Source organism: Buteo buteo, chromosome 6, assembly GCF_964188355.1.
Source record: "Buteo buteo chromosome 6, bButBut1.hap1.1, whole genome shotgun sequence".
NCBI lineage: Eukaryota > Metazoa > Chordata > Aves > Accipitriformes > Accipitridae > Buteo > Buteo buteo.
This window is the reverse complement of record NC_134176.1, coordinates 37195891-37218610: the sequence shown is the minus strand read 5'-3', so window position 1 is coordinate 37218610 and position 22720 is coordinate 37195891. Positions and strand designations below refer to the sequence as shown.

At 38.7% G+C, this 22720-nt stretch overlaps 1 protein-coding gene across 8 annotated transcripts in view; it reads right to left on the bottom strand.

Moving 5' to 3' along the window:
* GPHN (gephyrin) overlaps positions 1 to 22720 on the bottom strand; it is a 312554-nt gene that overhangs the window by 191178 nt on the left and 98656 nt on the right. The gene's annotated exons all lie outside the window — the stretch shown is intronic.

Sequence of the window (22720 nt, the reverse complement as noted above, 5' to 3'; positions counted from 1 at the left end):
AACACAAGAAGAGAAGTTACAACAACAACAACAACAACAACGGTACTAATAAAAGAGTATACAAAACGAGTGATGCAGAGTGTAAGTGCTCACCACCCGGAACCCGACACTCCGCCACCTCCCCCACGGAAAGTTGAGAGAGCTCCCCCAGCCGCTCCCCAGTTATATACTGGGCATGATGGCACATGGTATGGAACAGCTCCTGGGCTAGTTCAGGTCAGCTGTCCGGGCTGTGCCCCGACCTCCCAGGTTCCTGTAAAAATTAACTCTATCCCAGGTGAACCCAGGACAGTTTCTCTTTGCTTTCTTTAATGGATTCAATAATTAGATCCTTGAAAACTTAACTTCCCCCACCACCAATCTTAGGCTAACTTTGACAGGAATACTTAAAAATCTCACAGAAATAAAATGATTGCGGACATGCCCTCTATCAGTTCATGTCTCTCAGGAACAAGAACTCTGGGATTAAGACATCAAAATTACAGGATTCTCCTTCTGCCTCACCATGTCCCAAAGATCTATTGTGCACACAAAAAATAAAGGCGGGGGGGGAACACGAAAATAAAATTAATGCAATGTTTTAAAATGTTTATTCCCTACCTTATTACAGTTTCAGGAGTAACAAAAGTATAAGAACACATTTTTCACTGCTTTCTGGCTTTCTTTTTCTAAACCGAAAAAACAAACTACACAAAACCATTATTTTTATGGAGGAAAAATAATGTTATTTTTCTCATTCACTCTTCAAAGCTTTTTTTTTTTACTTTACTACAGGAAAAGCAGGAATAAATTAGAAGAGGCTAACTTTTCAGGTACCTTCAGCAGGAAAATACAGTCGCCACAACAATCCGTTATTGGGAAATAATGCAACAAGGATCTTTGTCCTCAATATATGTCAGAAAACAGGGACGAGGTCATATGTATGTCATTTGGCAATCACATGACCAGGAGCCGCTCTCATAGGATCATAGAATGGTTTGGGTTGGAAGGGACCTTAAAGATCATCTAGTTCCAACACCACTCCCATGGGCAGGGACACCTTCCACTAGACCAGGCTGCTCAAAGCCCCATCCAACCTGGCCTTGAACACTTGCAGGGATGGGGCATCCACAGCCTCTCTGGGCAACCTGTTCCAGTGCCTCAACACCCTCACAGTAAAGAATTTCTTCCTTATAGCTAATCTAAGTCTACCATCTTTCACTTTAAAAAAATTACCCCTCATCCTATCACTACATGCCCCTGTAAAAGTCCCTCCCCATCTTTCCTGTAGGCCCCCTTTAGGTACTGGAAAGCTGCTATAAGGTCTCCCTGGAACCTTCTCTTCTCCAGGCTAAGCAACCTCAACTCTCTCAGGCTGTCCTCAAAGGGGAGGTGTTCCATCCCTCTGATCATCTTCATGGCCCTCCTCTGGACCCGCTCAAGCAAATCCATGTCTTTCTTATGTTGGGGGCCCCAGAGCTGAACACAGTCCTCCAGCTGGGGTCTCACGAGAGCGGTGCGGAGGGGGAGAATCGCCTCCCTCAACCTGCTAGCTGCACTTCTTTTGATGCAGCCCAGAATGCGATTGGCTTTCTGGGCTGCAAGTGCACATTGCTGGCTCATATTCAGGTTTTTGTCCACTAATACCCCCAAGTCCTTCTGCTCAGGGCTGCTCTCAATCCACTCATTGCCCAGCCTGTTGTAGTTGTGCTTGGGATTACCCTGACCCATGTGCAGGACCTTGCTCTTGGCCTCGTTGAACCTCATGAGGTTTGTTTGGGCCCACCTCTCAAGCCTGTCAAGGTCCTTCTGGATGGCATCCCTTCCCTCCAGCGTGTCGACCGCACCACTGAGCTTGGGGTCATCAGCAAACTTTGTGAGGGAGCATTCAATCCCACTGTCCACGTCACCAACAAAGATGTTAAACAGTGCTGGTCCCAATATCAACCCCTGAGGAACACCACTCATCACTGGTCTCCATTCAACCATCAAGCCATTGACCACAACTTTTTGACTGTGACCACCCAGCCAATTCCTTATCCACCCAGTGGCCCATCCGTCAAATCCATGTATCTCTGATTTAGAGACAAGGATGTCATGCAGGACAGCATCAAATGCTTTGCACAAGTCCAGGTAGATGACATCTGTTGCTCTTCCCTTATCCACCAACGCTGTAACCCCATCGTAGAAGGCCACCAGATTTCTCAGGCACGATTTGCCCTTAGTGAAGCCATGTTGACTGTCACCAATCACCTCCTTATTTTCCAGGGGCCTTAGCAAAGTTTCCAGGAGGATCTGCTCCATGATCTTGCCAGGCACAGAGGTGAGACTGACTGGCCTGTAGTTCCCCAGGCCTTCCTTTTTTCCCTCGTTAAAAATGGGAGTTATGTTTCCCCTTTTCCAGTCAGTGGGAACTTCCCCGGACTGCCATGACTTCTCAAGTATGATGGATAATGGCTTAGCCACTTCATCCGCCAGTTCCCTCAGGACCTGCGGATGCACCTCATCAGGTCCCATGGACTTGTGCACCTTCAGGTTCCTTAGATGGTCTTGAGCCTGATCTTCTCCTACAGTGACCAGTTCTTCATTCTCCCAGTCCCTGCCTTTGCCTTCTGCGACTTGGGCAAATCCCAGTCTGCTCCCAGGCTGCTCAGATAATTTCTCTATATTCTTCCCAGGCTACCTGCCCTTGCTTCATTTTGTGTTTGAGTTTGTCCAGGAGCTCCTTGTTCATCCACACAGGCCTCCTGGTGTTTCTGCCTGACTTCCTCTTTGTTGGGATGCATTGCTCCTGAGCTTGGAGGACGTGACCCTTGAATGTTAACCAGCTTTCTTGGGCCCCTCGTCCCTCCAGGGCTGTATCCCATGGTACTCTACCAAGCAGATTCCTGAAGAGGCCAAAGTCTGTTCTCCTGAAGCACAGGGTAGCAAGCTTGCTGTGCGCCCTCCTCACTACGCTAAGGATCTTGGATTCCACCATTTCATGGTCACTGCAGCCAAGGCTGCCCTGGAGCTTCACATTCCCCAGCAGCCCCTCCTGTTGGTGAGAACAAAGTCCAGCATAGCACCTCTCCTCATTGGCTCCTCTATCACGTGGAGAAGGAAGTTGTCATCAACGCATTCCAGGAACCTCCTGGATTGCTCATGCCCTGTCGTGTGGTCCCTCCAACAGGTATTGGGGTGGTTGAAGTTCCCCATGAGGACCAGGGCTTGTGAACGTGAGGCTGCTCCTACCTGTCTATAGAGGGCCTCATCCTCTCAGCCTTGCTGGTTGGGTGGCCTGTAGCAGACCCCCACCACAATATCACCTGTCCGTGCCCTCCCTTTAATCCTGACCCATAGGCTCTCAGTCCACTCCTCATCCATCCCCAGGCAGAGCTCCATGCACTCCAGCTGGTCATTGACATAGAGGGCAACACCCCCTCCGTGTCCCCTGCCTGTCCATCCTAAAGAGCCTGTATCCTTCCATTCCAACACTCCAGTCATAGGAGTCATCCTACCAAGTCTCCGTGATGCCAATAAGATTATAGCCCTGCAGGCGTGCACATATCTCTAACTCTTCTTGTTTATTCCCCATGCTACGTGCATTTGCATAGAGGCATTTAAATTGGGCCCCTGATGAAAGTGACTTACTGGCTAGAGTAGCTAGAACTCCTTTGTGCTGCTGTTGAGGTGCTCTCCAGCTGACCCATGATCCCTCTTTATGCTCTGGGCATCTATTGCTGGCACTGGCATCAAACTGGTGGCAGTGGGATGAATTGAGGTTCGCCTCCATGGTAACTTTAGTTTAAAGCCCTCTTCACCAGCTTGGCAAGCCTATGACTGAAGATGCTCTTCCCCTTCTCTGACAGATGGACCCCTTTTAGCAGAATGATTTATTTAATTTGGGGGGGGCAGGGGGGTGGAATTGGCATTGGTATGACATAAAGTATATAAACTTAAAAGACACCTCTATATAGTTATCAAAAGCCACATCAGTTCAGGACTCAGTGTAGTTTTCTAGGGGATATCTTTGGTTTAACTCAGTGCATGGGGCACACCTATATATGACAGTTTGGGGTACTATTGCTGCCAGCCAAAAGACAGATCTATAGACTGCCACCTCCTGAAAATGTTTATCAGCTTACTTATTGCCTAATAAAGACACAGAAGGGCAGCTGGGAAGGCAACATGCCTGCAGACACTGGCCCCCAAAAGAAACAAAATGGATGAAGAGGATGCTAAAACACATGGACTTTTCAGTGGTGCAATGTTACTACTTTTTACTCACAGCATGAAGAGAGGTAGGAAAAAGTAGGAGGAATGCTGAACTTCCATGACAGAGCAAAAAGTATTTAAGTTTTAATTTTCACTAAACAAATTCATTAATAATTGTTCAAAAGCCTTATCATTAATAATTGTATGCTTCACAGTAAGGGTATGAAGCATGCAGACAGCAAACATTTTAAGACCTTTGAATAGAATGAAATGAAATACAAGCAGTATGGATATTTATAACTTCAAAATTCTTTTAGGACTTTAGCATTTAACTGTGTCAGACAATGTAGCATGCAGAACAAACACTACACCAAATATTTCATGGTTTGCAATAGCCTAGTTCCACCGGATTGTAACAAACGAGAGAGGCGCTGCATCTGAAATGGGCTGAGAATAAAATACCGAAGACCAATTCTGCACTCAGAATTTTCATTACAGATTCAAAATTTTATTTCTAATTAAAACTGACTTTTAAAGTCTTCCCAAATGCCAGCAGAATCTGAAAACAATCTTGCCATGTGGATCAACAGCAAAAAGCCCATTTCTGTGCGGGATGCACAGCGTGTTTATAGTGCAGAGGAATGATTGTACTCTGCTCCATCTGATTGGTAATCTAACTATGGAAATCATACATTAAATCAAAGAGACAGAAATGTCAGCTAAATTTAAGTAAAAATGTGTTCAATGACTTTGAAAGTTCCCACCGGGGCATCAGATGCTTGACCAGCCAGCTCATTAAACAACATGAGCAAGATTTGAAATTTCCTGAGAGAAAAAATATGCAGAAGCAGACAAAAATCATTATCAAGAAAACAGTCAAATTCTCACCATTTAGACAAAGAAATGTATATTTAATATCCATGTTGGGATTTAGTTGGTAGACTGAGGACTTCAAAATACTGTATGAAGAGAAGTATTTATAGTAAGTGCCAAGACAATAATAAATGTTTATCTTACTTTGTCCTATAGGAAATACTATGGTAGGGCAAAGTAGGTACTTGCATTTTTTCCAGCTAGTGTAGGAGAGATACAGAGTATTTGCATATATATTGCTAGCAATTGCCTGTCACAAAATCCTCACCCATCTCAAGTGAAAGCAAAATTTTGGGGTGCCTGAGAGTGAACTTTTGCCTACCTTGGAAGGCACTGCAAATTAAAGGATTTAGGCAATATGATAAGGATTGCAATGGTCTGCCTAGAAAGGAAAGATTCCACTGGTAAATTACCATAACAACTTGTAGAAACCTATACAGGTGGATAAAACTATTTTTGCTGACGCTCTATCATTTCAGTTCAGCTCTGTTTACTACTATCCAAATGTACAAGAGAGACCATCTGAATCAAATGTTAAGAAAAAGAAGATTCTTCCTAGGAGAATAAGTTGACCCACAGCTAGTAGAAACAGTAAGGCTTATTTTTTTATAAATTAACACTGGCCAGCTCCCCCACAGACTTTTAGTATCCAACAAAAAATGGATTTAAAAATTATGGCCTTCCAACATGAACGCTTCAGTTTTTCACCGTGTATATGCTTCTCGCACCCCACTACAATACCGTAATTTTCTTCCCAATAACTTTAGTGTATATTTCCCTTACATTTCTCAGACACTCAAGCATATGCACATGCTTAACACGTGCTTGTGAAGCATGCTTAGACACACGAAGTCCATGTGCATGCTTATGCCAAGGCTAATAAATATTAAATGTTTATTTTAAAAAGAGAGGAAGTTTGGCTGAGATATGTAAAACCAGAAAATGAAATAATGGAAACACAGGGATCCCTGATGTTGGAGTATAAGCTGGAATGAATTGCAGACTACAGGTTGAAAAGAGCAATCAGAGTACTTTCTGTGGTCAAGCAAAAAGGCATCCAGAAAATCTCTTCATTCTGAAAAATACCAGTAAGGACTAAAGGTGAGAGCAGGATGACTCAAACTTAGGAAGAATAAAATGTGGAGAATATGTGGAAATGGTCTGATCATTCCAGATTCTAGATCAAATTCATTCTTTACAATTTAAATCACAGGGCTTATGGAAGACTGTCAGAACTTTTATATAACTGGTTTAAAAAAAAAAAAAAATCCTACAATTCTGAAATTACAGGAATGATAGATGAGGCTCCAAGACAAGCAGCATCCAGAAGGGCTACCACACACGTTCACACAATAGTTCACATTCCCAAAGCTCTAATGTCTCATTTCTTTCCACCACATTCCAGAGAGATACAAAGTATGAATATAATCCAGTATACAATTAACAGCAGTCTTGCTATGTCTGTATTTCTCCAGACAGTTAAATTCAGAGGCAGAATTTGCTCTTGTTTTTCCTTTGTCCTTAATACATTAGTGTGTTTGCACATACATACATATACTGCCATGTGTGGCCTAAATGGGATAACTAAATTGTGTTTAAAACAGTGACTTGACTCAACTGGGATTTTTTTAGTGTATGCTCTGTGTTGGGGAATGTGAAAGGAAAAAAAAAATAAAATCTGTTCAGCCACAGGATGGAGTCATATGAATAAAACAACTCCATAGTTGATCCATCCCTCTTCATACCTAGGAGGAACTTTCTATAGACAAATAGCATTACTGACAATGCTGAAAGTGAGATTTTATTGCATGTCTCACATAGTTATCTCCATTCCAGATAATTTACAGTTATTTTTGAAGCCATCATCCATACGTTACAGCTGTAAAATACTTCTGTAAGGTTCAAACTCAAGTTATTGAAAAACATTTCTTTGGTTTTATTATATTATTGGCTATAAGGGGTTTTCAGCACTCTTATTTTTGTTTTCTGTAATTGTCATTATCTTTTTTCTTTGCATCTGATCATTTAAATGTCAACAAAATGTTTCTAGATTAATTTAAAAACTACTGATATATGGTCTCTGTTATTCATGTCACAACTCATTATGACCTGACTCTTTCAATATTCAGAAACATGGTAGGCAGAGGACATGCAGATCTTAGACAACTTAAGAGGTCTTTGATTACATGTGGATTTGTGCATTTTGCTTCATTCAGGTCCTAAAAAACCAAAATTACTACTTTTAATTTCTAAATAGCTTGCACAAACATAATCCATTGGCAAAATGTAACTATTAACTTCTCCTTACTTGCAGCTTTAAGTCACCTTGTAAGTCATTATCAGCTATGTTCTCCTGCCATTTATTTTGTATGATGTTCTCTTAAAAGTAAAAATAATAGTTAGATAGAACAATGCCCTCCAGTTCCATTTTGCCGAAGCCCTTCTCTCGTTCTTTATTACTGCTCCCCCTACAAGTATGATATTTAGAAAGAAGAGTAACCCACCTCAGAGTAACTGAAGGGTTTTTTTTGGGTTTTTTTTTTTTAAGGTATGACTGCACAAGGTTACTGAGCACATATATACAGTACTTACCATACTATTTCTTTGGGTGACAGTGACCATAACATCCCTGGTAACTTCAACATGCCTCCAGCCATGCCCAAGCTGAAGAACACAGATGAGGATGAGATTTGATCTCTTCCTCAGTTCCTGCTCCAGCACAGGTGAGTAGGAGTGCAAACAGATAAGGTGAATCCTGGAGTTCACATTTCTGTGAAATAAGTAACTTTCTTAAGTGCTGTCATGTATATTCCATGTTAGTGAGCCCTGGTCAATCAGCCTAGATAAAAATAGCAGAAGTGACAGGAGGCTATCTCTTCCAAAGCAGAAATTTAGTCTCAAAGTCTCTGCCATGTAACAGTGTATTTGGAAATGATAACTCCATGCAGGTTTTAAAAAAAATTTACAAGGCAGTAGAGACCTCCCGTTTTCCAGCATGCCTCTGTTGGTCTCCCTTTTCTCACTAACAATCAATTTCATGTATCTGGAGAACAGTCTTGAAAAATGCTCAACTTGCAATCCCACTGGCTAATATGTTTTTCCAGGCATCTGAAATAGCCAATATGTTAACTATGATCATAGATTCACATTGGAAAAGATTAAGCAGCATAGATTTTTCTTACACTGTACCCCTAGAACCACCTTATATGAATTGTAAGGCTAACTACCTGACTACCAATAGACAAATTACTAACACAACCAATACTAACATTGCTAATATTTTGCACAGTACTTCTGGAGCCATGATGCAGAAAGGAAATCAAAGACGGTTAGGACAAGTCTACCTGCAAACAGGTACTGAGGACAGTACAGCATATGCCTGACCCTCTCGGACATTAATATCCAAAAAAATTTGTGAAGTTTGTGTACAGAGATACCTGGGCTTTATGAATAAAGCACTGTAAGAAACTGCCATTTTCTTGCCGAATCACAATTTACCATTTTACTCCAAACAAGCAATTGCCATTATGTAACCTGCCTTTTCCTTCCAGAACTAGCACTAAACACCCTCACCCTTTAGAGACTAACAACTACAACAACAACAACTACTTTAGAGAGCAATAACTACAAAAATCTAGTTACAAGAGCCCAGAAATAATCCATATCTGTACTGAAATGAGTTTCAGTAGTACCTAAATTTAGGAACCAAGCTAAACTGCAGCATTACATTAAGAGAGAACACTTAAAGAACTGATACAGAAACCACTGCAGATAATGTCAGTAGAATACATTTTAGGATCTTAACCTCTGGTAAAACTGCAAAATCATATTATGCTGACAATGCAACAATTTAATAGCTTTACAAGGTTTTGCTCTCTTTTGGATTTGCATTTGTGATCAAAGAGCTTACATGTAGGTGGACAGCATCAGGTTAAGCAATGAAAGAATGAAAGGCCTATCCTGAGAAGAAGGCTCAATACATATCCATCAAATCAAACCAAATTAAACGAATAGGACCATCTCTTCCATTTAAAACCAAAAAGGTGGATCTAGAAAGCAGGTAGACCAAAGACCATTTAAAACTGAAGAGAGAACTCCAGATTTCTGTATCTTATAACACCCTCCCACCCCCCAGATTTTACTAGGTTATTTTAACATGAACTGTATTGTCAGCTATATTTTCATCTAAAACATGTCAGGACAAATAGTGGTGCTATCCCTCCACAAAAGCAGTCAATGCTTTAGCTCCTATTTCCTCCAGCCATATCACCTGACTTTAAATGCTCATTAATGTATATTGCTACCCTAGGTAAGTGTCAAGATACATTTCATAGCTGCAGTGCCTCCATATCTTAAGCTGCTAAGAAGGCATGCTTCTCCAAATTCAGAAGTGTTTTTCAAAGCTGAGAAACATGATTACCAGTGCACATTTAGTTGTCTTCATAAATCAGACAATAATTATAGTAAATGGCTTTAGAAAAAAAAAAATAGACTTATCATGCTCTGGAGCTTAGATTACAGATGTTTTAGTATGAAGAACAGAATATCCTCTTTCATCTTAATTAAGGAAAAGTAAATATTCAGTAGAAGTATCCTCTCACAATTTGTTTCACCTTTTAAGACTGTCCTGTATAATAAATTGTCCAAAACCTACTTGTACTGAATTGAAAACCATTTGTAATGAAGAAATAAAATGTGCAGAAGCCCTTTAGAAATGAAAGAAAGTCAAATTTGAGTACCTGATACCTAAAAATGTTCATTCTAATGTTATCCTTCTATCATGTCTATTGATTAATTCACAGTTCAGCCGACCTTTACTTTGCAGTGGCCAATTCATTACAGTTGAGCACCGTGACTCCAATTCTGCCACATATGCCATTAAGACATAAACTCTGCAGGTGGATTTTTAAATTTCAAGTTGAGTTTACATTGATAGCAAATACATTAAATTAAATTTTGTTTCGTAAAATGAACTGTGTATGAAAATAAGAAGATGAAGAAACCAAATAATACACAGATACTGTTGATAATATAACATTATGATCTCTCAGTCATTAATTATTCTGTGAAAAATAAAGCAGTGGTATATGGTTCCTTCGAAGGTACTTATTTTTGCTTTTAAAAATTGTTGGTTTTAAAACTTTTGCCCACACATGCACACACATAAGTTAAGGACTAACTGGTGATTTTTGCTAACTTAACAGAAAGGCCAAAGATTCAATAGGTCACAAAAACCAAAGTAGGCCAAAGTTACTCTACACATTGAAGCTGAAGCACACAGATAGGCTCTTCAATTATTCGTGGCCTGTGCCTGGCCCATAGGGAACTGCCAAAAGGTCCATTAACAGGCAAACATCATGCAACTGAGAGGCATTATTTGCTGGAGAAAAGAGATGAAAGGAGAAATACAAGCAAAGCATCAAACGTTTCCCACCTCTGTGGTCTTGGTTGCAATATTCCTGCTCCCAAACAATTTCCAACTGTGCACTTTGAGATTCTCCCCCGAGTACTCACTGCAGTCCGGGAGTACCTACAAAATTTCCATCCCAGAAAAAATTATCTGTAACTTGCCACGTTCGGCTTCTACAGGTGGTTACTTCACACAGTATTGTAGCTTTATTGGTCCTTCTACTCCTGCCCCATCTCAATTTTATCCTCAGAACTGCACCAATACATACATGAGCACAAACACAGAATAAAGGTTTTCTAGTACACTCAATTCTGCTCAACCTACCCCCCAGCCCCCCCTCCAATCTTTCCCCCTTCTAAAACTAGCTGAGTAAGTAGCTGTAATACTTCAGGGAGCTTGCATATTATTGGAGAGTTGTGTTTTACAGAGCAATTCAGTCTATGGCACAGTTTTTCCCTAAATTACTTTAAAGCATGTATAAAGCACTAGCAGTCTTCTCATTAAAATAAATTAAAATAATAATCCTAACTCTGAACAACTGCTAGTGACAGATATTTGAATGATGCACTGTAATGCAAGCTTGCTACTTGTTTTTAAAAATGTTTATTACCTCTTCTGGTAGAATTCTCAGAGCTTTTATTAACAACTGAACTATTAAATGTAGGAGATGAAAGAAGTAAAGAAACCTTGGGTCTGTCTGTCTGTTATTTTCAGAGAGTTATACCAGCATCCCACACGAGATCACAGCCAACTCTGTACCACAGTTAGAGTGGCACTGAGCCATAACTAATAAACCATGCTGAGAGGGAAAGCATGTTGGCTTGTACTCAGCACTGTGCTACAGACATGTACGTTGCAACCAGCCAGCTCAGAGTACAGAATACTTGCTTGTCCTTGTTTGTCAAAAAGCTGTTAACAAGGCAATATGTAATTTATATGAACTATATAATTTAAAGATAAAATGTATAAAATATGCTGCATGTTATAACAGTGTAATTAGAAACAGTGTGCTAACTGGTCCATGAGAATGATTTAAATGAATACTTGTTAGTAGCAAATATGACTCATTTATACCAGTTTGACATCTTTCATATAAAACTTGGTTGATAGCTACTTGATAATTTTCCAGTGAAGGTTTTTCACCAAAACATGTAATTCAATTAAAATGAAAATAGCTGTGCATCATAAAATTTTATCAAACTTGAAAAGTTTTATGAACACTTTGACATGAAATCAAATATTATGTTTTTTGGTTTGCCAGTTTAATTTAATGTTCAACTTTTCATTCATTTTTACTGGTCAAGTACAAAATATTTATTGCTTAGTTCATCTGCTTTCCTCTTCCTCAGGGACTTAAGGCTTGCTTACGTTTGCTCAGTATTTTTAGCCCCACTTTATCACACTGGCATATTAAATTTAACACTTAGGTTATCCATTCAGTATTTCTCCCTTAATCACAAGCAGTATTGAACACACACACACACTCACAAAAACCACGATTAGACTTTTGTATTAATGGCAGTCAGAAAACAAAATTTTGTCTTATTCCATGACATACCTTTCCTTTTACAAACCAATCACAGTACCAGTCAGAGAAAGTTTATCTTCTGCTACTTGAAAACATGAACTATAGCTGTGGAATTGAGTGTTCAGAAAGGCTCTTGATTATTAGATTCTGGTCAGCGTGACTCACTTTTAGCAATTTCCCCAAGACAGTCTCTCCCACCTGCCCAGCACAAAACCCTTCAACCTTCATCCTCCTTTTCTCAATGCTGAGGAATATGCAGCATGATCCTTTCCTCCAGTGATTGTGAGATTTTCCTCCTGTAGCTTCCTACTGCAGGAGGTGGCTTATTTTCTCCCATTAGACTGTTACAAGAGCACCCTCAAAAGAAGGAAAAGAGGTAGACCTGCTGCTGCACTGAACACAGGAACACCACCAGGCTAATGATCAATAACTTCAGCTGGTATTTTCTTCTGTGTTTTAAAATGAAGCAGCAACAGAAGCAGCTGTAAAATCTGAATAGTGCAGATATATATGAATGTATTATTTGATCATTCACTCCTGTTCCAGAATAACAGAATGTCAAAAGATTTTCTGATAGTCTTTCCTCAAGAGCAGCTTTTGCTGAGACAGAAAGGACATGCACCAGCACAGAGTCCCACTTTGCTGAAGGAAAAGACATCACTTCTGGAAGCAGTCAAATGTATACAAACCTCCTTGTCATAAAGCTGTCAGTGGTCTGATCTTTCCCATTGATCAATATTCCTGTGTCTTAAGAAACACATATTGCTTTGTGACACTGTAATTGTAGAAACTATGGATGCCTACTTCATTGTGGATATACTTACAGTCACAGTTCTTGTCCAAATACATTAAGTTTCAAAACTTACCCTTAATGAGTGCCTGAATAATTCTTGGTTAATGATTACTGAAGTTTCAGCAATCTCCTCTTGCTTCTCCAATGATGATTCCAACACATAGCTTCTGTAAAGCAGCTGAATAGCATTACAGAGGACAGTGTGACAGACAAGGCTGCTATTAGGCTAACTAATAATCTGGGAAACCAAGCTCTCTTAAAAATATTCAGCTTGTGTCCTGCCTTGTGCAGAAGAACAGAAATAGTACAAAGAAACCACCACTTTGCATGCCAAAGTAGCACCAAAAATTCATGGTCTTAGGAAGGCTCTGTATATATATACCACTACCTCAAATGAAGAGGAACATTAAAGGAGAGACAGACAGAAAGAAAAGATGTGAAGAATAAAGATCCTTCTGATAAATCAAAGAACTCTCAATTAATAAGGGTGGGCAGCTCTCATTAGCCTGTCTTTTCACAGAAAATGAGGTTTTGGACAGAAACAGTTCTAACCCCTCTGAAGTTAAAGAGTATTAAGACCTTGTTAAAAATGGAAACGTAAATTGGTTCTTTGTTGGGAAATGAAAGTGATTGCAATCTTCAGCTAAGATGCCACCGAAATAAATTTTAAGAGAAGTCATTGCTGTATTAGAGAAATAAAAAGAAAAAAGCATTTTTAAGTACTGCTAGCTTGCCAGCTTTGCCACAGATTACTTCTATCCCTTCACAACATCTCAGTGTATTAAGCTATGCAGAAATATCCAAGCTGGTGAGCTAATGAAAAGCTTGGATAGTGGTAACAGCGCAGCCATGGTGAGACTGAAATCAAAAGCTATGACAAAACCTCCCTGAGAAGCTGGATATTCATTCAGTCTACACTAAGCGTTGGGCTGCTGTAACCACATGACTACTATCAGTATTTTAAAAATAGCTTGTGTATATCTATATATGCTGCAGTCATTGCACTGTTAGCGTAACATTTGTTCTCTCATTTACGCAATGAAAATAATAGTACCAAATCAAAGATAATAAAAACTAGTGACTGGAAAAAAGGGTTTCGATCCAAAGACAATTTTATCTTCTATTAGAGCTCTTGAGCATGGTAAGCATTCACAAGCTCCACAAAAAAACATAATCAAATGCTTTTGTTTAAGTACAAACAATAAATTGCCTAAAGAGATAAAATGCTTGAGAGTGCAAGGGCTACAGCGCTGTCTGGAGTCTGAAGTATGTGCAGGAGAAGGCAGGACAAGAGGCACTCCTGAAGGAAGATGAAGAAAAAAACCCAACTCCTAAACGTAAAATTCACTGCTATTACTGGGATTTCTGAGCAAAACCTTGAGCTGATAATGTCTTTTTCTACTAGGTTTAGAAAAACTTAGGGACATTTCTGTATCATATTAAGTATCTTCAAAATGTTCTGCTCAACCATGCAGGCAGAAGCAGGCACACTTCTCACTGCATCTGAGACACTAGCAAAAAGGGGAGAAGTTTTCTCAGTTTTGATTTCTTAAAAACACACTTCACAAAATTCTTTCACAATACAAAACTGAATTATCTGTATAAATGCAAAATATTAGAATTTAAAATACAAAATTGTTCTGAAATCTCCAAATCTTTACTAGTTCATCTATTACTAGTGCCTATATAAGCATTAGCAAATAATGAAGTACACATAGATACTCCATGTATTTGAACACAGACGTAACCTTTAACTCTTACTTAGCTTTTGGTCACAAATTCATTCCTTGAGGATGTATTTTTAATGTTGTTAGCTTTTGAAGAACAATATAGAGCACACTTAAAAATATGAATCAGTCTGTCAAGTGTGTTCCTTCATCCCCTTGTATGCAGAAAGGCCCTTGAAAGGCTATCTCCCTAAGGCTCATGGCAGAGCAGCATTCGTTCCTAAGCCAGGAAGAGGTATTAAAAAAAAAAAAAAAAGTATTAAATGTATTTCTTTCCATTTTTCTGGCAAATTCCTGTTTTCAGAAGGGATTCAATTCTGAAAGATCCTCAGATAATGCATTTTAAAGCCAAATGCACCCAAAGAATACTGTCTGAATACAGTACAATTAACTTCCTTATAAACTTACAATACTTTATTGTAACTATACTTACAATGTTAGTTTTGAAAGCCAAGATTCTGAGAATGATTTTAGATGACTTTGGGGTAGGGATATTTACTGTAGATTGTTGGATAGCAAAGTTCGCAGTTGCTTATATACACAAAGCCAAGATGACCCACCTGTAGGCACGGAAGGCTGGATGGTTGCCGCTCAGGATGAGCATTTTCTGGGTTTCGATGCTTATTCTGTGAAAACTGTTCGATCTTAGAGTTTTAATGTTTCAAGATTATTGAAAACTCAAATACATTCTTGAATTTTTCTTAATGGTTTGTACTCTGCAACAGAAACCTGAAATAATAGGATGATACTCTTGAAGCCTCTAATTTTCCCCTGAAATTCATACAGGTTTAGATGAAAATGATGCAACTGTTATGATAGGTTGAATTAAAATTTATTCAAATCTTGTTCCCTAATTTTCAGTGCATTGCAAGTGCAGTAGAGTAGGCACAATACTGAGTTTCCTGAAGGAAATGCAGACAATACGGGTACAGCTAGAGCTCCAGGCACAAAACAAGGCACAACAGCTGCTCGTGGTACCACATGCTGCTTCTCAGTCCTGAATCATGCAGCCATCCCAGAACTACAGGGGTAAAAATCTCGCAAACACATTGCCCTGTATTCTCTTCATCTGTATATGAAAATGAAAACAAAACTACACATTGATTATTTCCTGGATTATTTCACAATCTGTATAGTGAATGGCTTTCCAGGCTCTGTTAGAAAAATGTTTTTTTAATGTTAGCAGAAAAAAGGGAAGGATTCACTGAAAGCATCTTTACTTTAGAAGCACATTTGTATCTTTTAGTACACCTTTTGGGAAAATGGAACACAGTAGACTAAAAAACACCACCTATTAAGTAATAACCTATTAAAAAAACCAAAAATCACAGGAACAAATGAAATATCCTTTGTTAAAATGGAGAAGAGACATCCCAGTTTTGCATTCCCACATTTAATAGTCCCTCCATGATCTACTCTGTAATTGAACTGTACTAAGCTATAGAGCACATTAATAGTGCAGAATGCTTGTGACAATGAGAGAAGCATACTGAATGAAGCGGGGGGGACACGGAGGACAACACACCTCTTAATGTGTATTTTTAAAATAGGTAATTCAGTCATGTCAAACGACACTCCAGAGCATCCTGTATTTTCTAAAACAATCACCTATCTGAAAATGACACCGATAACAAATTTCACAGAAACACCAATCAAAAATATCACTTCATAGACAAGATATATTATCAGATCCAAAACCAAATAACCAATAGAAAATAGAATTTCATTAGATTAAAAATTTCTATTACAATACAATGAAGGGGATGAAAGTGGAGGTAAGAAGAGAGATGCTGTAGCTAAAGAAAAAGCAAAAAGCTTAAAACAGAATTAGTAAGGGTGTAAAGGGAAGCATTTACTGTTGTAATATAACTGTGTTTATTTGAAATAACTGTCTGCAGAAAATCACTTGACGTAATTTTTGAACCCTTGATATGTCAGTTTTGAACTTCAAGGCTGTCATCATCCATAGAAAATATACTATGTCCTGGTGATGCTCTTCTGATGTTTATATGCTAGCACGGACAAAGGGGAAAAGCATAAGTGAAGAATCCATGGTAAAATTCAAGTAACAGTGAAAGAAGGTGAGAAAAGTGTCTATGAAAGCAACACAAGAATTATCGTGGATAACCATACTTCTTCCCTCTTAAGACACCATCTGTATAGATTTCTGCTGTACAGTGCTAAAAAGAAAGTGATTTTAAAAGAGTCCCCCAGAACAAGTGACGGGAGGACAATTCTTTCTAATTAAGAAAGCAACCTTCAATTTAAATACAGTGAGTAGTATTGTATAAAAGCATGAAAACATCTCTGGGTAGCAATTTTCTGTATCCCAATATCAGAATCATTCCTAAGATGTGTTGGCATAGGTTTCCTTTACATCTGAAGCTAGGTGTTCTATTATAATCTTGCTGTAGCAGATTATCCATTTCCCCTACTCACTTAATCTATACTGCAAATAAGCACAGAAATTTCATAGAAGCCTTCTCAAATAAGGCACTCTATCAAGTATTTATAGCTTTGACAAAACGTAACCTTTCCTACAAAAAGACTCATGTCTGGGGGTTAGCTCACAACTGATTTTCAGAAGAAAGAGCATTTCAGAAGAGCATTTAGTAATTTTTAATAGTGAGATTAGAGGAGAGAAATTTTCTCCCCTGTAATAAATTATTACAATCCCTGCGTTGAGAGGCTTTTGTTCCTCCATCACTGGAAGCTCCAAATTTAAATTCAGTGATGTCAGGGAAGCTCACTCTACTATGAAGGACAAGTGTTTGCTGACCCCATGGAAAAATGTTTCGAGTTCATATGTGCTCCACTATTTATGAAACTACCATTTGTGAAAGAACTATATAAAAATAGCCATACCAGCTCAGTCTAAAGGTCCACATAACTCAGTATGATGTTTCTGGTGTTAAGAAACAACTGCTTAGGGAATAAACATATGACATAGAGCATGATTTGTCCCCTGGTATAAACTTACTGCCTCTTGCTATCTTCAGTTCAGGAGGTTTGCTGACCTAGATGCTACATGCAGATCATTGGCTTTAATAGCCACAATAGGTCCATCAGTCTAATTCCATTTTTTTGTATCTATCATTTACACTCAAGACTTCCACATGATGTTACATCAATTATTAAATACTCAGTTATGCTACACTTGAATAATTATGTACTTTTATTCATTTTAAACCTACTGTCTGAATTTTTTCCTGTCACAATTTCTGATCCATGAAAAACAGTGAATAATTGCCTCTGACTTTTTTTTTTTTTTTTTAACTGCTATTCATTCTGTGTACCTCCACCACACATTGTTTCTTGGTTAAAGTTCTAGTCTATTTAATTTCTTTGTCAGGAAGCTGTTCCAAATCTCTGCTTAATCTTATGATCCATACCATACCCCTTCTAGAATTTAATACAGTAGTGAAGATGTAATCACATCCCAGGTTTATACAGTCATATTAATAGGTCTTCTGTTTTGTTCTTGATTTTTTTAGTAAGTTCTCATACCTTATTTTCTTTTCTGAGAATATAGAAACGCATGTAATACACTGCTGAGTGAGTATTAAAAGGATCTTCTCGGAGAACCATCCATGCAGGTTAACCTAAGATCAGCACTGGACCATCTCTCTCCTGTAGATAAACACAGTATTTTTCTTTCCAATATCTAGACACTATGAGAAGACAGCCCCTTTTAAATACCCAGAAAAGATCTGGATATAAACAGAAACAAAGACTAGAGTCAGGAAGAATGAGGTCAAGTGAAAAGTCAGGTTAGCTGAGATTCGGATGAAGCCTGGAGGTAGCAAAACAGGCTTAGAAGATGCTGTTTGAGTTCTGAGAGTCACAGATCATCAGGGAGTGGAAAGCTGATGAAAATGGCAAATGCAACAGAAAAAGACCCCTCCAAAAGAAGCTTGAAATGAGAAGATCAAGAAAGGCAAGATAAGGTCACTAAGGTAAGACTAGAGAGTGCAACTAGAAGCTGTAGTGGATTTGGGTTGGATGAGAAGACAAAAAGCAAAGCCAGAGAGATGTACAGCATAATCCCTCAAGGAAATCCCTAGCATTATACATGAAACTTTTAAAAAGATCTTGGACCGTGATTTTAAAAAACGGAATATTGACCAGGAAGCTGGGCTGCTTTAAGTTCAAAAGCAAATGATGGGCTGTAAAATTATATTCAACTAAATGAACACTTTACATTCTACTCCAATCTATTCCTATCAATTATTAGTGCAAATGATTACAGAAAAAGATCTTCTGATATTTAACTCTGAGAGTGTGACAGTACTTGGTACATACTCAATTCTTCTACTTCTTCTGTAAAAAGTAATTTTGGTCTGATCCTGAATATACCCAGACACACAGGAGTCTTGTCTATATTCTTTCTAAATGCAAAGGAAAAAAACACAATTGTATTATTACTCGTACGGTGTACTGGATCTGGCTGGGATGGAGTTGACTTTCTTCACAGCAGCTGGTATGTTGCTGTGTTTTGGATTTGTGATTAAAACAGTTTCGGTAGCACACTAATGTTTTAACTATGGCTTAACGGTGCTTGCACAGCATCAAGGTCTAGTCTTTTCCTCATCTGCCACCCCAGCAAGTAGGCTGGGGGTGGGCAAAGAGTTGGGAGGGGACACAGCCAGCACTGCTGACCCAAACTGACAAAAGGGATATTCCATACCATAATATTGTGCTCAGCAATAAAAGCTCAAGGAAAGGAGGACAAAGGGGGGTAACATTAGTGGTTGTGGTGTTTGCCTACCCAAGCAACCCTTCCGTGTGCTGAGGCCTGGCTTTCCAGGAGTGGGCTAAACATCTGCCTGCTGATGGGAAGTAGTGAGTTACTTCTCTATATTAAGGCTCTTTCTTTACTATTGGAGAATGTAAGGTATTAAGACAAAATTATTTAAAAATTGCAACTGGAAAAATAAAAAATTGGCATGAATTCTAAGGCACAAGCAGAGTGGATACTTTTAAAATCAAGATTTAAAACATACATAGAAACACTTTTAATCAGTTTTGTGAAACTGTCTAGATTGAAACTTGATCAAGTTTCCCAACCTGTGTACTATGTATTTCTTTTCAGACATCAGATAGAAAAAAAGTAAAACAGAGCAAAAAGGACATGGCTTTTCTTTAGAACCTTTTAAAAAATGTTTTCTAGCATTTTCATTTATAAATGAAAGTTAAGTACATCTAATAAAAATAACATAAACTTTAACCTTGAAGATGAAGGACCTAGTAAATATCCATAACCAATGATGTTTCTTATTCCAACAAACATCATATATCCATTTATAACTGTTAGTTCCAGAACAAGCCAGAGAAAAATATTTCTTTAAACAGCTCCATAAAAGAGTGAGTTTCAAATGCATTCAATTTAAAACTTCCTAATAACAAGGAGCATACCTGGTTACAGATCCCATAATTATAGAGTGCATCCCTGCACCACAGAGAAGTACTAGAACCAATTCTGAAACTAGTACTAGAACTGAAAAGCCAGATGGAGCACACAAGCTGCAGCTGCCATGCAATCAAACAAGCCTTTCCTCTCAGCAACACTTATCAGCCCAGACACAGCACTGGGGCTGCACAGCCTCTAGTTCCAGACCAACTTTTTCAGTTACTTGATTAGCTCATAAATTTCTTAATTGCAGGCTACTGCAGGGCATTGCAAGAGCAAAAGGAAGAAAATTCCTTCTAAGAATTTGGAAATTGTATGATGAGAGAAGACCGGTTTGTTCTGAATGTAACCACCACTGGTAGATAAAGCTGACATGGGGCTTTAAAGAGGTTACAGGAGACTGCTTTGGGCCAGGAGGTAAAAAATTATTAGAGTTGAAAATTACTAAGTGCTTCAGAAAGACATTTTCTTATGTTCTGCTTTGCCACAGACTGCTGCTAAGGTTTTGCTTCAGACAGATGAAGTTGTTCCTACAGATTTATGAGTCATTAAGCCTAAACAGTCAAAGAAAAATGCATGCAATATTAGAAATTTTTGCTACAAACTGCCAAGGAATCTTGTGTGTTGAGAAAATTCTTTTCTTGAAGCGCAAGTAATGGAGAAGGTCTTCAATGAAGCTGCAAAGTAGATTTCCCTCAGATAATCAGCATGCCTAAACAGAGAGCCCCTTACAAAATATCTGTAGAAAACATTTAGGGACTTGTTCATGTGAATGGAGGTAAAAATTATTTGGCACATGAACTACAGAACAGTCTCTGTGATACATCTGATGGAGTCTGGTTGGACTATGGAGAGGCCAAGCAGGGAAACTGGCCTGAGAATAAACCTTGGCCACTTAAGACAAGCAAGTTTTAATTACCTTGAAGGGAGGGTAAATACAATTTTTTCAGGCACATGCAAACTCTGCTTGCAGTTGAAGCAGATAAAGGCTTGTCTCACTCATTCCCCCAGACCAATCAGAAACCATCAGGATAGCATGAGGCCAATTCTATTTATATCAACTTTAAAAAGTGCTTATTAGATTAGACTCATCATCATCAATTACTTTAGGTAGGAGTCAGATGTTTGGAAGTTTGCCAAGTACAACTTTTTCATTAGATGCCATACTTAAAATAGGCTGCAATTCTGTTACACCTCAGTACTGCTTCTCTGCATAACAGAGTACTCTGGGCTACCATAGTGAGTCCTATCATAGTTGTCTTGACAAGGATCACCTGATGAAATCACTTGATACTTACAGATGAGCTCACTAAGAGGAGACAGAAGAGGCAAGAGAAGTACTTTTGCAAGCCAGGCCTATTAGGGAAAATGTGTTAATGCAGTCAAGTAATGGACAAACAACTGAGCATGAACTCCCACTAGAATGCTGCTACAAAACAAGGTAACAACAGGTAGGATTACAGAAGAAATGTTTCCTCTCTGTGCTGCGTTACTAAGACTAGCAGTTAAATAAAAGAAACAGGCATGATATTCATACATTTTAACAGGCACTGAAAAACTAGAAAGGTTGCACAAGGGGAGAGAGAGAGAACTATTATCATCGTAACATGGGATTTGTAACCTTCAACAAGACAGAAGACGCTACTGATTTTCAAATTATGAGCAAAACCCCAAAAGAATGAACTTGGATACTTCCAGTTATCCTCAACGACTGCTAGACAGGTTCCTTCAAGTGAAGATAGACACTGAAATTTTACATCCACAGACTTAATATTGTATTTATCAGGTCTTCAATCCTACAGTATAGCTGTTGTCCTCAGTAAGATAAAAAAAATCAGAGCTCCTCAAGAATTCCTTTATCATCTTCAGTCCTTAAGATTAAGTGACAAATTCTAAAGCTCTCACAACTACTTCCCAGAAAAAGTATCTAGCTCCTCCTTCTGAGGTTGTAAAAAAACAACAAGTGACAAAGATGACCTCTGTCAGACTTCTATCTCCTGTCATGGACAAATGGAATTCAAAGTTCATCCAGGAGTTTCTAACACAGACCTGTTAAACTTGTGAATTATTAACATTTTGGTTGTCTTTCTAAAACAATTACATGGAGGGTAAATAACAATTTCTTCTCACAAATTTTACAAAAAAAAAACCCCCTATGTACTACAGAAGCTTTTTAAAACACCACCTGATCTCCTGTCAAAAGTTACCTGTTCTTACCTGTTACATTTATTTACCTTCTCTTAATTGAAGTCAGCTAACCTGAAGGAGATATGAAACACAGTTTAGATGTGATGTGATTTTGCCTAGAAAGAAGTCATGCAGAATCTCTTGGATCTGAGATTCTGACAATCTCTGAAGATGTTTCCAAAACAAATGTGTATCAGTGATTATGTGCAGCTGCAGCTACTGAATTGCACAGAAAGATTAAAAGCATCCTCCTTTCTGTCTAGACAAGTATTTTATAAACTTTATGTCTATATACAGGCTAGAGCTAAAAGGAACATCTTATAAAGTGACCCTAAGAGCTAAAACCTGGGATGTCTACACACAGAACTTCTGCTTGAAGTAGGTGGAGGTATACCTAACCCTCTAATGATCTGATGGTTCATGCTTCAGAGGTGTATTTAAATAACTTCGTCAGAAAAGAAATTCAGTAGTAAAGAACCTAGGAGGAGTTTCAGGTGACAGCCATATTGAATTCTATCTAACCCATTTCTCTCCTAAGCACAGGTTGGGTACTGAGGGTGGAAAAGGAGAGAAAGAAAGAGTGAAGAAAGAGTGTAGCATTCAGTCTGCTCCCGAG